At 36.7% G+C, this 20,637-nt stretch overlaps 1 pseudogene; it reads right to left on the bottom strand.

Annotated features, from left to right (window-relative positions):
* Positions 1-10,069: 10,069 nt before the first annotated feature.
* On the bottom strand, positions 10,070-10,551 carry LOC114891812 (annotated as a pseudogene).
* Positions 10,552-20,637: the final 10,086 nt, after the last annotated feature.

Here is a 20,637-nt window from a genome sequence, read left to right as displayed (position 1 = left end):
GAAGGAAAGGAAATAAATGAATCCAAATAGGAAAAGAAGAAGTAAAGCTGTCAGTGTTTGCAGATGACATGATACTATACATAGAGAATCCTAAAGATGCTACCAGAAAACTACTAGAGCTAATCAATGAATTTGGTAGAGTAGCAGGATACAAAATTAATGCACAGAAATCTCTGGCATTCCTATACACTAATGATGAAAAATCTGAAAGTGAAATCAAGAAAACACTCCCGTTTACCATTGCAACTAAAAGAATAAAATATCTAGGAATAAACCTACCTAAGGAGACAAAAGACCTGTATGCAGAAAATTATAAGACACTGATGAAAGAAATTAAAGATGATACAAATAGATGGAGAGATATACCATGTTCTTGGATTGGAAGAATCAACACTGTGAAAATGACTCTACTTCCCAAAGCAATCTACAGATTCAATGCAATCCCTATCAAACTACCACTGGCATTTTTCACAGAACTAGAACAAAAAATTTCACAGTTTGTATAGAAACACAAAAGACCCCGAATAGCCAAAGCAATCCTGAGAACAAAAAACGGAGCTGGAGGAATCAGGCTCCTGGACTTCAGACTATACTACAAAGCTACAGTAATCAAGACACTGTGGTACTGGCACAAAAACAGAAATATAGATCAATGGAACAGGATAGAAAGCCCAGAGATAAACCCACGCACATATGGTCACCTTATCTTTGATAAAGGAGGCAGGAATGTACAGTGGAGAAAAGACAGCCTCTTCAATAAGTGATGCTGGGAAAACTGGACAGGTACATGTAAAAGTATGAGATTAGATCACTCCCTAACACCATACACAAAAATAAGCTCAAAATGGATTAAAGACCTAAATGTAAGGCCAGAAACTATCAAACTCTTAGAGGAAAACATAGGCAGAACACTCTATGACATAAATCACAGCAAGATCCTTTTTGACCTGCCTCCTAGGGAAATGGAAATAAAAACAAAAATAAACAAATGAGACCTAATGAAACTTCAAAGCTTTTGCACAGCAAAGGAAACCATAAATAAGACCAAAAGACAACCCTAATAATGGGAGAAAATATTTGCAAATGAAGCAACTGACAAGGGATTAATTTCCAAAATTTATGCAGCTCAGTAACAAGAAAAAAAAAACCCAGTTCAAAAATAGGCAGAAGACCTAAATAGACATTTCTCCAAAGATATACAGACTGCCAACAAACACATGAAAGAATGCTCAACATCATTAATCATTAGAGAAATGCAAATCAAAACTACAATGAGATATCTTCTCACACCAGTCAGAATGGCCATCATCAAAAAATCTAGAAACAATAAATGCTGGAGAGGGTGTGGAGAAAAGGGAACCCTCTTGCACTGTTGATGGGAATGTAAATTGATACAGCCACTGTGGAGAACAGTATGGAGGTTTCTTAGAAAACTACAAATAGAGCTACCATATGACCCAGCAATCCCACTACTGGGCATATACCCTGAGAAAACCATAATTCAAAAAGGGTCATGTACCAAAATTTTCATTGCAACTCTATTTACAATAACCCGGAGATGGAAACAACCTAAATGTCCATCATCGGATGAATGGATAAAGATGGGCACATATATACAATGGAATATTACTCAGCCATTAAAAGAAACGAAATTGAGCTATTTGTAATGAGGTGGATAGACCTAGAGTCTGTCATACAGAGTGAAGTAAGTCAGAAAGAGAAAGACAAATACCGTATGCTAACACATATATATGGAATTTAAGGGGAAAAAAATGTCATGAAGAACCTAGGGGTAAGACAGGAATAAAGACACAGACCTACTAGAGAATGGACTTGAGGATATGGGGAGGGGGAAGGGTAAGCTGTGACAAAGCACCAGAGAGGCATGGACATATATACACTACCAAACGTAAGGTAGATAGCTAGTGGGAAACAGCCACATAGCACAGGGAGATCAGCTCGGTGCTTTGTGACCGCCTGGAGGGGTGGGATAGGGAAGGTGGGAGGGAGGGAGACACAAGAGGGAAGAGATATGGGAACATATGTATATGTGTAACTGATTCACTTTGTTATAAAGCAGAAACTAACACACCATTGTAAAGCAATTATACTCCAATAAATATGTAAAAAAAAACAGACTAAGAGAAAGAAAAAAAAAGAAAACTAAAAATAGAGTTGCCATATAATCTAGCAATCCCACTCCTGGGCATATATCCAGAGAAAACTCTAATTTGAAAAGATACATGCACCCCTATGTTCACAGCAGTACTGTTTACAATAGCCAAGACATGGAAACAACCTAAATGTCCATCGACAGATGAATGGATAAAGAAGATGTGGTACATATATACAATGGAATATTACTCAGCCATAAAAAGAATGAATGCCATTTGCAGCAACATGGATGGAACTAGAGATTATTATACTAAGCTAAATAAGTCAGAAAGAGAAAGACAAATACCATATGATATCATTTATATGTGGAATCTAAAAAATGATACAAATTAACTTATTTACAAAACAGAAACAGACTCACAGACAGAGAAAATAAGCTTATGGTTACCAAAGAGGAAAGGGTGGGGTTTGGGATAAATTAGGAGTTTGGGAATAAGAGGTACAAACTACTTTATATAAAATAGATAAACAACAAGGTCCTACTGTAAAGCACAGGGAACTTTATTCAATACCTTGTAATAAACTATAATGGAAAAGAATACGTGTGTGTATATATATATATCTGAATCACTTTGCTCTACACCAGAAACTAACACAACATTGTAAATCAACTATACTTCAGTAAGAAAAAAACAATAATTAATTTTTTAAAAATGGCCACACTTTAGCTAGGTTATTCTGAGCAGGGCTGAGGTATAATCACAACATTAGGTTCAAACTATTAATAATGGCTATTAACATGAAATATTTGATTTTTAGAAAGAAGACCAGTATTTCCATATTAGCTGCTATTAAGGTATATTTAACAGGAATGATGTAAAGTTTACATTCATGGGACTATGGGGATTTTTTTAAGCTTGTTATTTCTCTCTGCTCATGTAGCAGAGGTTCTATAATAAAATTAATGATATTTTTTCAAGTGAAATCACTTATTTATGTCTGTGTTAATATAACAACACAAATGTGACTCTAGGTAGTCAGAGCACAGATATGTTGGAACTTTATTTGCCACATGATTCAGCCCTTATTATAGCACAAAGTGTGACTGAACCACTTACAGCAGGATGTGAAATAGGATGTTTTTTGTGGACTCCAAATTTTGGCGACAGCTGAGAAAAACTGATGAATATCCTACATTCTATACGTGTCCCCACGGCAGAGCCAAAAGGATCTTGAAACCATCACACCCAGTGGCCCACTTAGTGAGAAAGTTAGAGACTCATAGAAAAGGAGTCTTTGAAATATATTCAAGGAAGAGAGTGCCATGGTGTCTCCCTTCACCCTGCTGTGTAGTATCGGGGAGTGGTGTGCCACCTCCAAAAGCAATCCAGGTAAAAGGAGCCCTAAGAGAATCATTCAGAGAGATTATGGTTTTCTTCAGAAGATATTTCACTTCCCAGGTGGAAGTTTGCTGAGTGGCAAAAATGTGTAGGCACATTCATGAGAGTATTTGGGGATGCTTTAACGTCTGTCCCCATGTGTTGAAGACATTTTTTTATAAGGATACAGACGCAGGGGGCAGATCGAGGACCCTAAAAATGTCTGTAGGCAGGAGGCAGCTAGGGGAATCTGTAATGTCAGGGCAAGGAGAGAGACCAGCAGGACAAATGGTCCGCACTTGCAATGATCAGCTGGGCCTGGATGCATGAGTTCTCCCATGTTCAATCTTTGCTGCCTGACCTGGGAAGAAAACCACCTGAGTCTAGTGCTAGGGCAGGAGCTGGGACAAGAATACTGGAAAGCATCAGCCAGCAAGTGCACGGCAAGCATCACAAAACTACAGTGCAGAGATCCCTGTGGAGGGGGGAGAGGGAGGAGATGGCAGAGAACCCACAATATCAACCAACAAAAGAGAACTAACAATGGATGCCCACCAAGGTAGAGAGCAATCATCATTCAAAACACAGTTCCAGAAGAAAGAACAATACCCAGTAGTAACAAACTCAGTAGGAATATACAGAACAAGTAACAATTATTGAGTAAGTGCTTTATGTAAATTAACTCATAGAATCCTCACAACCACAAATCTCTATTGAAATAAAGTCATTAAAATAAAATTATTATTGGCACTATATAGATGAGGAAGCTGAGACACTATGGAGTTATAACCAAGGTCACAAAGCCAGTAGGTGGTAGGGGATCTAGCCCCAGGTATCTAAGTCCAGAGTCCATGCTCTTAACTGCCGTACCTTCCTGCCTCCCTGTCTCCCCTCTACTGCTCATCACACTCCCCACCTGGACGAAGGAAGAGCCAGGTGCAGCATTATGAGTGGAGAAGAAGTGGAAGAGGGTTTGAAAAAACACTTGACCCTCCCCGCCCTCATCACTGATCCCTAAAACAAGGGTAGGGCTGAAGCTAAAGGGAAAAACTTTACATTGGAAGCAAGATTAAATGTTGCTTTAGAATGGACTTTTTAACACCTGTTAATGACTGACAAGCGACAAAGTCTGTTTGAAATGCTATCAAATACTGGAGAAGGGAAAGCCCAAAAATTAGGTGTAACATATGGTAGTAGAAGAATAAAGCTGCTTTCTGATTGTATACCCCTGAACTCAGAGCAGTCAATAAATGTTTTGTGTTTATAGCTATTTTTAATAGTTTGAAACTGACAAATTTGTGCTTATAGCTCTGCCATGCGCATTGATAAATAAACTCATCAAGACGGAGCCAAGATTAATTTTAGTCATAGGTTTATCAATATATAAGTCTGGAAGGACCTTGGGAAGTCATCCATCTATAATCCTTTCAACAGACTGTGTTAAGTCTAAACCAATAATGAAAAATAGCTGGGCACACACTGTATATGAAAGAGATAGGAAAAATGTCTAATTGCCATATATGTTTTCAAAGGGTAATTGAAGCTTAATGAGTACCTAATAACACAAAAGAATAAACTAGTAGAATATCTATTTGCATGTCTTTTCAAAATTTTACAAGTTCAAAATTTGCAACTCCAAAAATTATACTTCCTTATCAACTGATTCATCCTTTCACTTCAATACTGGCAGTAAGATAAATGACTTAAAACAGTCAAACTAATGAAAGCTGTAGGATAAATGGAAAAATATTTTAACTTCCAGGAAGCCACAACTTACAGAAGTTTGAAAGAAGTTGGACAAAGAACCTTTCCATTTCTTTCACCCCCCAGAAAAAAAATCATTCTTGAAAATTCAACAGATTTTCCAAATGAAATTTCCTTTCTAGCAGATTACACATCTCTCTCAACAGTTATTGAGGGATAAAACCTGTCAAAAACACATTGATATTTCAGACCAGATAATTTTTTCTGAAAGTCTACTCATTATGGTGAGTCATAGGAAAAAACTCTTTCATCAGTATTTTTTGATTTAGTAAATGACCTTCCTAAGACATTTCACATATAAAAGTGGTCTCAGGAATAGAGACACACACGTACAGAACGGATGTGTGGACACTGTGGGGAGAGGATGGGGAAGAGAGGGTGGGAGGAATTGGGAGATTGGGATTGACATATATACCCTACCATGTGTAAAACAGATAGCTAGTGGGAACCTGCTGTGTAGCACAGGGAGCTCAACTCGGTGCTCTGGGTTGATCTAGATGGGTGGGATGGGGCAGGGGGGAGGTCCAAGAGGGAGGGGATATATGAATACATATAGTTGATTCTTTTCGTTGTACAGCAGAAACTAACACAACATTGTAAAGCAGCTATACACCAATTAAAAAAAAAGAAAAGAAAAATTGCAAAAAAAAAGAAAGAAAGAAATCTTATTAGAAAATCTAAAATGTCTATAGAGTCCTTAAAGTTGACTAATCTTAGAAAGGAGGTAATCAGGCATAAACACCTGAAACAACTTCAAGGGGCTGAAGAAACCCTAAACAGGAGCTCAGTGTGGGGTTTCTAATTGTGTTCACTGAGGGCACAAATATAACAGCTACCTCATTTACTTTCCTTCCTGACCTACTGTAATTTTCATATGTGATATGCTTTCCTAAAATTAATTTTATCACCAGATTCCCCTTTTTAACTGAGGACAAAATTAAAAGGAGCCAATTCTAGCTTTTTGGCCTAGCAGCCATAAATACCTAGGCCACACCTCCAGAAATTCTGATTTGTAGTTGACCTTGGGTGAACCCTAGATGTTAGTATTTTTAAATAGTCTCCCTGAGATGACAACCACTGCTCTGGCTTATTTGTATATGTAAGCATGGCTCAGTTTTCCTTTACTAAAAAGACCTTCAATCCAAACCAAAAAGAGTAGAGAGATGTAAACCTCCAGTTAAATCTACAAGCAGAGTTGGTCTGGTATGTTCAATATTCCTGCAACTCTGAAACAATGCCCTTTCCTGGCTATTCACTGTAGTTTTCCCAGCACAGTATGTATCTTAATTGTAAATTAACATTTTCATAAATAAATCCTAAATAGAATTCTAAAGCTGTTTTCTAAACCATTAAACACATTAGGTGCCCAGACATTCGGTACTTGTTGAGCCTTTGATAAAACTGAAATTAAGACATTGTTTTTACTTTAAATGGCCCTCCTTGCAAATTTGTCTACTGTTCATTGGAATGACACTTTTTAAAATGACATTTGTATTCACATGCATTCATATTTATTTTTATGGATATTCCATTTTAAGTTGCCATTTATTAAAAATTAGTTGATGATTCTTCAATTGCCCTTTTTGGACCTGAGACTCGTCCTCATTGCTTTCAGAGGAGGTCTAAGGCAGCCGTAATCAGGAGCTCTGAGCCTACAAACCGAAGTCTCTTGTCTCATTTGCCACCTAAGCCAATCATTATTTAAACTGGATTTTCACTTGGTGAGAGAACCAGGAGAAAGTTCGTTCTCCAATTATAATATGGCATGCAAAACTGCAAGATAATAGCCAAGAGAGAAATGGAAACTGAGTAGGAAAAACCATTTTCCATTTTTTAAATATAAGGTTGGTTTTTCAATCAGCAAGTTCATTCAGCCTTTTACTCAACTGCTGATGTTAAAATTAAATATCAGTGTTGATGCTTTTTATTCAACAAGAATAACGCTTATTTTTTACCAGCATCTATATTATCACTCATGCATTTTCTCATTCCCAGGGCAGATCGATGAGGCAGAACATCCCTCTTTTATAGACTGGTAAGGTGAGGCTCAGAAATATTTAATGATTTTTTTCAGTGTCAAAGAGCGAAATTTGGACTTCCCTGGTGGCGCAGGGGACACGGGTTCGAGCCCTGGTCCGGGAAGATCCCACATGCTGCGGAGCAACTAAGCCTGCGAGCCACAACTACTGAAGCCCATACGCCTAGAGCCTGTGGTCCCCAACAAGAGAAACCACTGCAATGAGAAGCCCACGCACCGCTACGAAGAGTAGCTCCCACTCGCCACAACTAGAGAAAGCCTGCACACAGCAACAAAGACCCAATGCAGCCAAAAATAAATAAAATTAATAAATTTATTTTAAAAACTTGAAAAAAAATTTTTTTAAAAAGGAGCAAAATTATGGCAATGCAGGACTTAATTCTTAAATTCCCAATTCTTACTTCATCTCTAACATAACTGTTAACATATGAGTCAAATGAAGGATTGTTACTCTCAGCAATTGATCAAATAAAAAGTATTTATTATTTGCCTAACACTGTATCATCAGGCCCCATAAGGATGCAAAAGAGTAATAAAAATAATGACCTCATGGAATTTACAGTCTGGTTGATTCTAGCTAATTAACTATCTAATTTCAGTAAGTGTTAAGTTTTAAATTCTGATTTTTTTTAAGTTATCATTTTCAATAACACTATGGCAGATATAACCAGACAAGCAAGAATGTGAGAAATACTACAGAACTAGTGATCCAATTTCTTCAACAAATGAAAAGCATGAAAAAAAAGAGGGAAAGAAGTCAATAGATTAAAGACTGTAAAGGAAAATGTCAACCAAATTTAATGTGTGCCTTTTGTTTAGATCCTAATTTGGATAAACCTACTAGGGGAATGTGAACACTGATTGGGCATTTCATGATAGCAAGGAATCAATTTCTTTGAGGAGTTATAGTGGTATTTTAATCACATTTTTAAAATACTCCTCAACTTTTAGAAATAAAATTAAAAGGTTAGCAACCAGTTAATAATGGCTAGCATTTCATATGTTCCAAGGACTATCCTAAGTATATTATACGCATTATCTCATTTAAAACTTATAACACTAAACATTGGGTCCCACTTTACAGATGAAAAACTGAGATTCATATTCCTTAAGGGTAATAACCCAAATCAGAGAGCTAGCAAATGTCTGAGCTGATATTTGAATCCAGGTCTGTTTGATCATAAAGCTCACGCCATAGGCACTCCATCTGTAGTTAGTTGTGGGGTTTTGTTTGTTTTTTATCTAGTGTAGCACTTACTATGTTTTTAAAGGTTGAAGAAATAAGGAAAATTTGTAATTTTCTTTCTGAAACCTGACAGTAAAAACTTTTACTGCTGCTGAGTATGTAAGAAGTGTCTCACAAAGTGCAACTCAGATTTCCTTTTGATTGTCACTGTAAGGAATTTGAGGAATTTCTTAGGGGAGGCAGAAACATTGTTCTTCTCAAAAATTGGTACTATAAATTCAGCAAGTTGAGTGAACACATTTAAGAACAAGGGATGTAGCAGTACAGGCACTTAAATCACTTCAACTTCAAAATGCTTTGGGCTCTCTAAATCTTTTTGATCATTAAGCCAGCAGTAAGTGGATGTCTAAATTAGAACATTTTGAGAAATATTTTCTAGAAAGTGTGTAAGAAATATTGCTTCTTTGAATTGAACAAATTTTCTCCAGTCATTTATTTGAAGGCAGATAAGCCACTGCTCCAAGGAGATAGCTTATTGTCATTAACGTATTGACTCCTTTACCATGTTTTAGAAAATAATTGGATGTGGTAAAACTTGAGGGGCAGAGAGATAGGGTTGGAGAGATGTTACTCAGAGATACAGAACCTCCAATGTCCTTCAGATGAACACATTTGTCCTAATATTGCTCCCATGTGGGAGAGTACTGTGAACTAGCATTAATGCATTTTAAAAATTTGGAAGGGAAGAAAGAGCTGTTGCCTGATGTCTCAACTGTCCTCTCACCTACATTTTTACCAAAGTATGTACCATTTAGCATAGAAAGGCTATGCATATGCAATACTTCGTGTTTGTAAAATATGTGTAAGGAAAGAGCTAGCAGAGTGCATTATATCTATCCTATAGTCCACCTCTTATCTCCATCTCTAGCAAAAGATTATTGCAGGTGAATTTGCAGATAAAAGGAAGTACTTCTCTTAGTACTTTCTTCAGATATTGAAATTTAAATCTGTTACCAAAGATTCACAGAAATTTAGAATTGGAAATGATTCTAGAAATCATCTAGTCAAACTCTCTTTTTTTTTTCATGTGGAGAAAGTAAACCCAAAGAGGTCAAATAATTTGCCTAAAGTAACAACAGAATTGGTTAACTAAGGCAAGAGCTGGGACTAGAAATAAAGCTTCTTTATCCCCCCAGGGCCATTTTGGAGCAAGTGACTGACTGGATACCTTGGGAAATTGTACTTAAATCTTCAGAGTAACAGTGTACATTTTAGCTAAATCTTGCTTTATGAAATAAACAATATTCTGTGAAATGAAAGACTTTAAAACCTCTTTATGTCATGAGAATAACCCAGGTCTGGAAAATATTTTTCTCCATTTTAAAGTGAAAACATTAATGACACATATAAAAATATTTAGAAAGAACTAAAGAAGTCATAGTTTTTTGAGTGGTGATGCATAGCAAGCTGTTCTATAAAAAATGGTCAGCACTGGACATTGTATGCATTTTAAAGTATTCTTTCACCAGGAAAATTCTTTTTCTTTTTTTTTTTTACAGTCTAGATCTTTTATTTTCTTTACACCCATCATGCCATGCATTCATAGGGAATGGGTTCTAACAGGTCAGGCTCCTTTCCTTGGTTCTCACGAAGTGTGCTTCTCTGGGTGGAGCAGGCTGGTGCTTCAGTTGAACCCAAGTACTTTTCTCTTTGGCTTCCTTCTTCTTCTGATCATTTTCCTTCACACTTTTCAGGAGCTATCTCGGCTCTTAGAGTACTTAATATGCTGGATATGCACATTAACTCTCTTGGCAAGAATCTTGTCCTTAATTTGTTTGTTTACAATGATGCCAACCACACACTGGGTAACACTGTAGAGTCTTCCAGTTTTGCATGGTAACATTTGTGGGGCATTCCTTTTGAACAGTGTCCATTCCCTTGATATCTACAATATCACCTTGCTTGTAGATGCGCATGTATGTGGCCAAAGGAACAACTCCATGTTTTCTAAAAGGCCTAGAGAACATATTCCAGGTGCCCCTTCTCTTTCCCTTTGTGTTGGTCATTTGGGCAAATTACTGGAAGATAGTGGTTCTGGCGGAAAGGCCACCAGGAAAATTCTTTAAGAAAGTCCTATAATTTAACATTTCTGAACAATACTGGATTGTTCATCTGAAAATCCCTGTGGTATTTTGATTTTTTAAACCTCTAGCTAGATTCAGAATTCTGAAAGTACACTAAATGTCATATCATCTAATTTAAAAATCCATAAGAAAAAATATCACAACACTCAACACTAAAAAGGGGTGTTGAATAAAATGTTGCAGATAAAGTTATACCAAGAAGCAAATGTCAATTTAAGGTCCATTATTCCCATTGCCATCTTCAGCATTAGTCTTTGAACTTAATAGGAAGAATTTTTCGTAAGAAAAACATGATTTACCATGGAATATAAAAATATCAACTTATGCATACATATAAATCTTGCCCTAAAGACATTGAACAGACCAAGTAATTATTTCAAATTACTAAATCATTCATATTGGTAGGAGATGCATAAGGGACATAGCAAAATAGCACCAAACCTGAAGGTTAAATCTTCTAAGACATGAAGTCAAGAGGAATTAAAATATAGTGCATAAATATGATCATGTCAAAAGCATAAAGGAGATAGTCTGTAGGGACTCCCTCTAGTAAATATGGGACAATTTGACATCAAAATAATAATACTGCTAATGAATTACTATGCATTGAAAAATTTCATAATCCATAGTATTAAACCAGAGAGAAAGAAAAATTTGAGAGAGAAAAAAGATAAAAGCTAATTTGGCAAACTATTAACAATTGATAAATCTAAGTAAGAGACTCACAAATATTCATTGTACTACTCTTTTAACTGTGTGGTAATTTTGAAAATTTTCAAAATGAAATGATGAGGAAAACAGCATGTCTCCCTCCCTCCCCCCAACAATATATATATAGCAGGAGGGGGAAAGTAAAGGATAAGATCAGACATCTTTTGGTAGAGAACTAAAACTCAAATAAAGTGACCTAGGTAGAAGCTCAGAGTAGTAATAGGATTAAGTGATTAGGTTATGGTCATAACTGGGAGGCTTAAACCCAATCAATTTTATGGACAATAACTTTTTTCTTTTTAAAGAATATGTAAACAAGAATGGAGTAGTCTGCTTGTTATGTGTGAAAGGGGAATTTGAAGAGCTTAATTTGACTGGTGCTGGGTTTCTAGAGGACAGAGGAGTCTGACAAGCATAGACTTTGTGTTAATTTGGCAGTTAAACCACCATAATGGAAATGGATATTTCAGGTACCAGCTATGGTGGTACAGTCATTAAAATTATCTAATTCCCTGCTCCTGACAACCCTTCTGTAGATTTTTGTGGGGGAAGGGAGAAGAGGAACCACATTGACTAATCAATAATGCTCTGTCCCTTTGGCAGGTATATTTCTATTGACATCGTTCTTGATACATCAGCTCCCTCTAGCTTACATTATGTAGAGACAAAACTTAAGACCATAAAACTTCAGTTCTTGTCTAATTTAAGTTAAAGGAATTTTCAGAAAATGGTTCATTATTCTTTCATTTAGATTTAGTGAGTATACATGATTAAATATGTCTAGGCAATTAGGAAAAATTATATATCTGAGTTTTTAGGTGTGTCAACATGGGAAACAGAACCTGAGGCATGATAGAAATGGGGCCGTTTTCTTCACGTAGTGTCTTCATTGTACTGCCGAATATTTCTGAAATGACCTTGAAGTTTAGCAATAATATCAGTAAGAAATGGATATTGGAGGGTAATAAACACTTTCAGGAAAGGCAAAAGAACTTTGGTGCACTTTCCTATAGAATATAATATAGAATCTCAGTCAAGAGAGAATATCTCAACAAAATGATTTTTCCAGCTCTCATCTGTGATGCTTTAGAGGATCTTTAATTCCCACAGAAATAAGTGAGTTGAAATTAATCCATTCAACAAAGATTTGTTCAATTTATATTACATGTGCCGCTTCACTCTGGGAATTCAACAGTGGTCCCTGCTCTCTTAGAGGTTTTGTTACATTGTCTATAATTTATTTTAAAATTCTTCAAGATGGAGAGCAAGGCAGCTTTCTTTCACAGGGCCCCTTATCTCTCAAACCACGCTCTATGTCATGTGTTTCACTGGCCTAAGTAGTGTATCAAATTATTTCAGTTTTCAGCCCAATACCAGAAGAGAAACTAGTGGGATCCTATAATGACAAATCCAGGTATTGTCAAATCTAATTCAGTCTTACAAATAATTAAAATTTTCAAGAGATGATTTCCTGTCTGATGTGCTAGATCTTTGGTTTTTATCATTTAACAAATATTGGCCATATAACTTGTTTCTGAAGCCCCCTACAAGACAGTTCCATGATCTGTTTAGATACCCAAGGAGAGTGTTAGTGATGGTGGAACAGGAAGTAAGAGGATATCAGCGTTGGATATATGTGGGAACCCATTCAGCACCAAATAAATGTTATAAATGAAATAATCAGAACACAACAGAAATCATGGAACATCATGGGAATACCCTGGCAGGAAATGAATCAAGTAATCTCTACAAGCAAATATAATGAATAGAGTAACAGCAGTGATTACTACATCTTCGGACACTAAGGGAACTTTACATAACCACAAAAAACAAATAGGAAATGCAATACACCACAATAATTGTTCCCAGAAAGCCATTTCGGCACAAGCACAATGGGATTTATTTTTAAAAATTAATAGACTATGCATTAGAAAGCAGCCATGTTGTGCAGGGTCAATTAGAGTCCTGGAGACAGATATCTGCTCAGTAAATTACCTCCAAATTTTAGAGGCAAAGAAATGAGTTAACATTTCTTCCACCTTTCCAGAAGGATATGTCATCTAGAATAATATAAATAGCCTTAGCTGAAAGAGAGAGAGTCTACTTGACAGAAGAAAGTCAGCTAAGAACTGTGAAATAAATGATAGAATTACAACTATACGTGCTTTGCAAGCCCTAATGAGATTATTGAATCAGCCAAGACTTATCAATTGGTGCTAAAAGGATTAGGCATATGGCTGTTGGTAACCTGGATATTCACCAGTTCCAGCCAAAAATAAAAATTTGATCACAAGCTGAGAAACATACCTTTGCAATGGAAGAATCAGACTTTCAAACCCTTCAATCCTATGGCCAAATTTTATCACCACTGGTGGGACTACCAGACATTTGTGACTCCCAGTGTGATGCAACATGACCTATGATTCTAACTTTGGCAAAAACATGTAACTTAAACTTTATAAAGCCTTTAGTTTTGACTCCTAGATTACAGAGATTACTGGAGGCGAAGGAACAGGTAAAACACCAGCATATGAAAGGGATCAAACAATACAAGACATTCTAAAAAACAACTGGGAGAACTTCAGTAAGTCAGAATGTCATTGCAAAATAGTACTATGGAAGAACAAAAGAGACTCAAGGGATTTAATAAGATGTTTTTGGATTGAATCTTGATTCAAATAGACCGCTTATAAGCAGACAATATGTATGAACTGAGTATTAAGTGACATTAATAAATCATTAATTTTTTTAGGTGTGATAATGTCATTTTTGGCTATGTAAGATGTTTTTATTTTTTAAAAAAACATATTGAATGTTAGGAATGGAATGTTCTATTTAATATTTAACTTAAAACACATCACCATAGGCAGTGTGATATATATGTACACATTAGCTTTAATCTACAAACTAAAAGCAGAATACATATACCAGGGATAGTTATCATTTGGATGACTACTCAAAAGCCCTTCAAAGTACCTGCTTCTAGCTTCAACTATCTTTATCTCTAGCCACCAAAGTATTTATTAATTGACATAATGGATGTTAGCAATTATCTTGTATTAGTGAGATAATTGGTGTTCAATGTACACGGACTGGCTAGAAATATTTTGCAGGCACACTGGTCCTGAATTCAGTTGCTATAATATTATTCCATCTGCCTTGAGTAAACCTTCCACACAAGTTGCTTGTCAGAGACCCAAAAAGGCAGCTGGACTTCACTGAGAATACTGAGAGGAGGGATGACTGTGTTGGTGTTTACATGCTAATAAATGCTTGCTGACTTTCAAAATTCAGTCTGAAGCTTGCTCGATTTCTCACGTTGTAATGTATCACCTCATACCTAGGTTGAGGAAAAAGAGACCCATGGTCTTCACCTCCATCTAACAAGTGGAAGTTGTTAACTACCTAACCACCAAAGGAACTGAATTGTGAAGGAGCAATGTAGCTTATGTCAGCTTGAAATAGGGTCTAAAGGACAGCGATAGAGAGTAATTTCAGGTACCCATCTATGTAAACACTGGGCTGAGTGCAAAAGCAATGGTTGACCGGACAGGGCATTGTTCTCAAGGAGCTTACATTTGTAGAGACAAAACTCAAGACCATAAAACTTCAGTTTTTGTCTAATTTAAGTTAAAGGAATTTTCAGAAAATGGTTAATTATTTTTTCATTTAGTCTTTTTATATATAAAATTAACATTTGGATATCTATTTTCAATTCAAATTTTAGTGCTTAGTTTAACTTCAACTAGTTTAGTTATCAATTCCTTGCCTTTTTATTTTACCCACAAAGCATATCACACTCCCTAAAATAGATTCTGATTATCTTTTTAACATCAAAAGTATATTTATGCTAGTTCTTTGAAGTTAATCCTAAGACATGTTAAACCTATAATTCCCACCAAAGTGAAAAAACAAAGGATGTTTTATAGGACCTCAGGTTCTAATTAATTAATTGAACATAAATCATTGCTTGCCATTTATATGCTAATTCTCAATAAGGCCAAGAAAAATTTCTCAGGTCTTTTATTCAAAAAGCATTCCTGGGCTTCCCTGGTGGCACAGTGGTTAAGAATCTCCCTGCCAACACAGGGGACACAGGTTCGAGCCCTGGTCTGGAAAGATCCCACGTGCCGCAAAGCAACTAAGCCCATGCGCCACAACTACTGAGCCTGCGCTCTAGAGCCTGCAAGCCATAACTACCGAAGCCCGTGCGCCTAGAGCCCGTGCTCCGCAAAGAAGAGAAGCCACCACAATGAGAAGCCCATGCCCCGCAACAAAGAGTAGCCCCCACTCGCCACAACTAGAGAAAGCCCGTGCACAGCAACAAAGACCCAATGCAGCCAAAAGTAAATAAATAACTTTATTTAAAAAAAAAAAAAAGCATTTCTGGGACTTCCCTGGTGGCACGATGGTTAAGAATCTGCCTGTCAATATGTACGGGACATAGGTTCGAACCCTGGTCCGGGAAGATCCCACATGCTGCACAGCAACTAAGCCCGTGTGCCACAACTACTGAGCCTGAGCTCTAGAGTCCGTGCGCCACAACTACTGAGCCCATGTGCCACAACTATTGAAGCCTGCACACCTAGAACCCATGATTCACAACAAGAGAAGCCACCACGATGAGAAGCCCGCACACTGCAGTGAAGAGAAGGCCCCGCTCGCCGCAACTAGAGAAAGCCCGCGTGCAGCAATGAAGACCCAACGCAGCCAAAGTAAATAAATTAATTAATTTTTTAAAAAGAGAGAAAAATCAACTTAAAAAAGAAGCATTCCTGTTATTGAATCTTGTCAAAATAACTCAGCTTTGTGGAAGCATAGAAGGAGAAAGAAGCTGATTACTATTAGATCATTTAGGACTTGACACTTGCAGAGTAAGCAACATATTTTTAAAAATCAAAGGCCAGATGTTAAACCTTTCTGGTCAAGTGATGACTTGATTTAAGATTCCCTAGTCATAATTTGTTAGAGCATTACAGATTTCAATATTTTCTATTAATCATTTGTGCATGAAGTAGTTTATACAACTAAACAATATATATTTTACTTTAATTTGAAGCTAATTAACATGGTATTTAAATATGATTTTTTTGCCCCATTTTATGTAATAGACCTACTCCTGAAAAATTGTCTAAACATCAATATTCATTTTAACTTTGCCAGGAACCCTTACTTAAAATAATAGCATCGAAATACACAATGAAAAAAAATTATGTAACAAGAAAATTTATTTACACTAAATTTGTACATGCTTTTAGATATTAACTTTATGTTTGAATGTATTTCAAGTGCTCCTGGAATTTCTAATTAAAGTAACACATAGCTTTTAAGGTTCATTATTCCAGCCAAAATTAATTTATATTAATTTAATATAATATATTAATATAATATTAATATAAATTAATTTATAATTTTATATATGGGATTATGAGTTAAATTTGCAGTTAGGGTTGATAAGACCAGCTAGGTCAATATCTGCCATTCTTGTTGCTTCCACCAGTGAAGGGTGGTGCTTTGAGATACGACCATGTCCTTGAGCTTTTCTCTCCATAGCTAAGAAAGAACAGGAGTGGCTCACAGGCCATTCAACTATTCACATTTTATTAAAACATTTTTTCCCTCAAAGAGTAAATTTTAATTACTAACATTTGCAGAAATATTTAAGGAAAATTAACGAACATAAAGCACTATTTCAAGAAATACAGAAAAGTCTTCCAAGATCACAGGCTTGAAGGTAGATAACAAACTTTATTCAACTTGAATCTTTTTTTAGACCCTTCCTTTTTCCTATTTTAATCTACTTCCAGAAAACTGCTTCCTTGTGGCAGCTGATGATGTTAATTGTACTGTTGACTAAATTGCCCTAAGGAAGAACATCATGTATTTAACTGGTTTATAATCCTCAAGAATCCCAAATCCTCGCTTGAGGAAATAAGTCTCCCACGAGAAAGTTTCTCTTTCTTCTGACTGAGTCCTGTCTACTCACAAATCCCAAAGAATTGTGTATTTTGAATAAGTTTAAAACATACCTGTCTCTTTTTTCTAGTTAATAGATAATTTTTTTTTTTTTTTGGCAGTACGCGGGCCTCTCACTGTTGTGGCCTCTCCCGTTGCGGGGCACAGGCTCCGGACGTGCAGGCTCAGCGGCCATGACTCATGGGCCCAGTCGCTCCGCGGCATGTGGGATCTTTCCGGACCGGGGCACGAACCTGCGTCCCCTGCGCCACCAAGGAAGTCCAATAGATAATTATTTTTGATGAGAGTTGCATATTCAATGTATTCCTGAGCCTCCCTTATCAGTTCAGTACTTTGTTTTCTCTGAATAGTTTTTGGCTTTCTATAGAATAGTCACGTCTCAAAGGACCCAAACGTTTCTTTTTTTCTTTTGGGGTGCATTTGTGTGTATGTGTGTGTGTGTGTGCACAAATGCACGCTATCTTCAAAGTAGATTGGGGAAGACAGTGCTTATTTGCTCTTTTTATCATATTTTTTAAAAGTCTTTATTAAATTTGTTACAATATTGTTTCTGTTTTGTTTGCTTTTTGGGCCGCTAGGCATGTGAGATCTTAGCTCCCTGACCAGGGATCGAACCCGCACCCCCTGAGTTAGAAGGCAAAGTCTTAACCACTGGACCACCAGGGAAGTCCCTATCATATTTTTAATTACAAAATTCATGTACTTCTGATGGAAGCAGATAAAAATCACTCATTATTTCATGGCCCAAAGATAAGAGTAATAAAAGTAATTGAATATCTTCCCAGTATGTTTTATATATATGTATACATTTTTTACTTAATTTGTTTTTTTAACAAAAAAGTTTCTATTATACGTATATTCTCTTAGCCAATTTTCCTATAGCAATATATTATAATATTTTCACATATCAAAAAATATTTTTCTACAATGTTATTCTAATGGAATCAGAGTAATAAGGGTATTTTAAAGAAGCTGTACAGTGTTCATCTTATGCCTACCTTTACAGATAAAGCAACAGGGACTTCCCTGGTGGCACAATGGTTAAGAATCCACCTGCCAATGCAGCGGACACAGGTTCGAGCCCTGGTCCGGGAAGATCCCACATGTCGCAGAGCAACTAAGCCCATGTGCCACAACTACTGAGCCTGCACTCTAGAGCCCGCGAGCCACAACTACTGAGCCACATGCCGCAACTACTGAGGCCCACATGCCTAGAGCCTGTGCTCCTCAACAAGAAAACCACCACAGTGAGAAGACCGCGCACCCCAACGAAGAGTAATAGCCCCCACTCGCTGCAACTAGAGAAAGCCTGCAAGCAGCAATGAAGACCCAACGCAGCCATAAATAAATAAATAAATAAATAAATTTTAAAAGTGCGTCAATAAAAAAAGAGATAAAGCAACAGAAAAAAATTCATAACAACAAAACACAGATTGAGCTTCTTATTCATTTTTACATATCAAAGCAATTTTTGTCAAATGCCTACTATTTGCTTCTTATGTGCTGGGAAAAACAAACAATGAGTTCTTAGACCAGTTGTATTAAAAAACGTCAATCAAATATTGTTTATCTGTGTGCTGGGTACTATGACAGAGATTGGTTTAGGTGGTACAGGAGCACAGAAAAGGAGCATCTAAGTCAAAATGAGGGTCACCTGTTAAGAGACACTAAATAAAATTCTGAAGGACAAGAAGGAATGGTATTGCAGAACAAAGAAACAACATAAGCAAAAGGACTGCCTAGAAACATTCAGATAGTATTTCATAAACTGACCCCATCTTAAGAATCAGTAGTGATACCAGAAGTCTACCCCTGGAGATTCCAATTCAATAAGTTTAGGGCCAGGCCAAGAATCTGCACATGTTAAATGCAAATTTAAATTGTTAAAATGCACATGTTAAATGCAGATTTAAATTGTTAAAATGCCCTCAAGAATTTCTTACATGCAGGCAAGGTTACAAAACAACTCTAGTCCCTCCAAAAGGAAGCTTGATTGTTTCATAATAAAGAGGTAAGAAACTGGTCATCAAGCAAGACTTAGAAAGTGGCCAAAGACAGAATGTGTGGGATAAGCTTTGAAGTTTATCCTGAAAGATAAATGGACTAAATCCAAACTTGCAGATTAGATTAGCATTTTAGAAAGATCACTCTGTGAAAAATGGAGTGTGATGTGGAAGGAAACTAGTCTTGAGGAAGCTGATGTGGCAATCTAAGTGAGAAAGTATGAAGATCCTAATCAAAAGCATGGTTATAAGTCAGAGAAAGAGGAGGACAAGAAATATTTAGGAAGTAAATGACACGGGGTTTCATGAGTGCTTGGTGACTGGTGAGTGTTAGGTGTCAGAGTGACCTGGGAAGACTCCTGGGAAGTGGATTGGGAGACTGATTAGAGATGTGCCATTCACCAAAATAGAGCAGATCTGGGGAAAAGAAGGTTCTCTTTTAGATACGCTGAATTTTATTGGATATTCAAGTGTGGAATTCAGTCTAAGACCCAAGAGAAATTCTGATATGTGGTGTGGTTTGGGACATGACAGCAATGGAAGTTGAAGCCATACATCTGAGAAGAGAAGACCACAGGGCCATGGGAAAGCCAATATTTAATGCTTAAGCAGAAGAAAAGGTATCTACAATGGAAACTAAAAATAGTGTCAACTTTTTCTTTTTTTTTTTGTAGTGATGAGAACAGTGTCACAGAAATCAAAGAAAGAGAAGAACTTAGGAAGGAGAAAATGTTCATCCATGTCAAGTGCTACAGAGAAATCAAGCAAGATAAGGGCAAACAATGTCTAGTTAACTGTGCCGTGTGGAAGTCAGAAGTGAAAGTATCAAGAATGTCTCCTCTGGTGTGCTAGGCCAGTCAAATGATTCCTTCTTAGGAGTTGAATCTTGAGTGGTGATGCACAGTGGTTGGACCTGAGTTTGCAAATATGTGTGACCACAAAGGTCCACAGTTCCATTTTCTATGATCCTGAACTTTCTGCCCTCAGGAGGCTTGGTTGTTTAGCATCTTCTTCTAGGCTATGAGTTACATCAGTATTTTTCCAATGAATTGTACTTCTTCTGTAAATTATTCTGATTTTGTTTCTTTTGCTTAAAGTTAAAAAGCCCAAACTGATACAGTAGACTTGTTTTTTGTTTTGTTTTTGATGAGATAAAACATTGTTCTCTTTGTTTTCTAAGGTAAAGGAGGAGAGGGGAGATGATTGATATAATGAACTCATTGTGTAGGTAGGAAGGGACGGAGTCCAAGCCACAGGTTGAAAATGCACTTTACTTGGGCACCTCTTCCACCAGGAAGGGGAGGTACAGATGTCAATAAGT

Source organism: Monodon monoceros, unplaced genomic scaffold (assembly GCF_005190385.1).
Source record: "Monodon monoceros isolate NGI ecotype Baffin Bay Population unplaced genomic scaffold, NGI_Narwhal_1 Super_Scaffold_12, whole genome shotgun sequence".
Taxonomy (NCBI): Eukaryota; Metazoa; Chordata; class Mammalia; order Artiodactyla; family Monodontidae; genus Monodon; species Monodon monoceros.
This window is presented reverse-complemented; position numbering and strand designations above follow the sequence as displayed.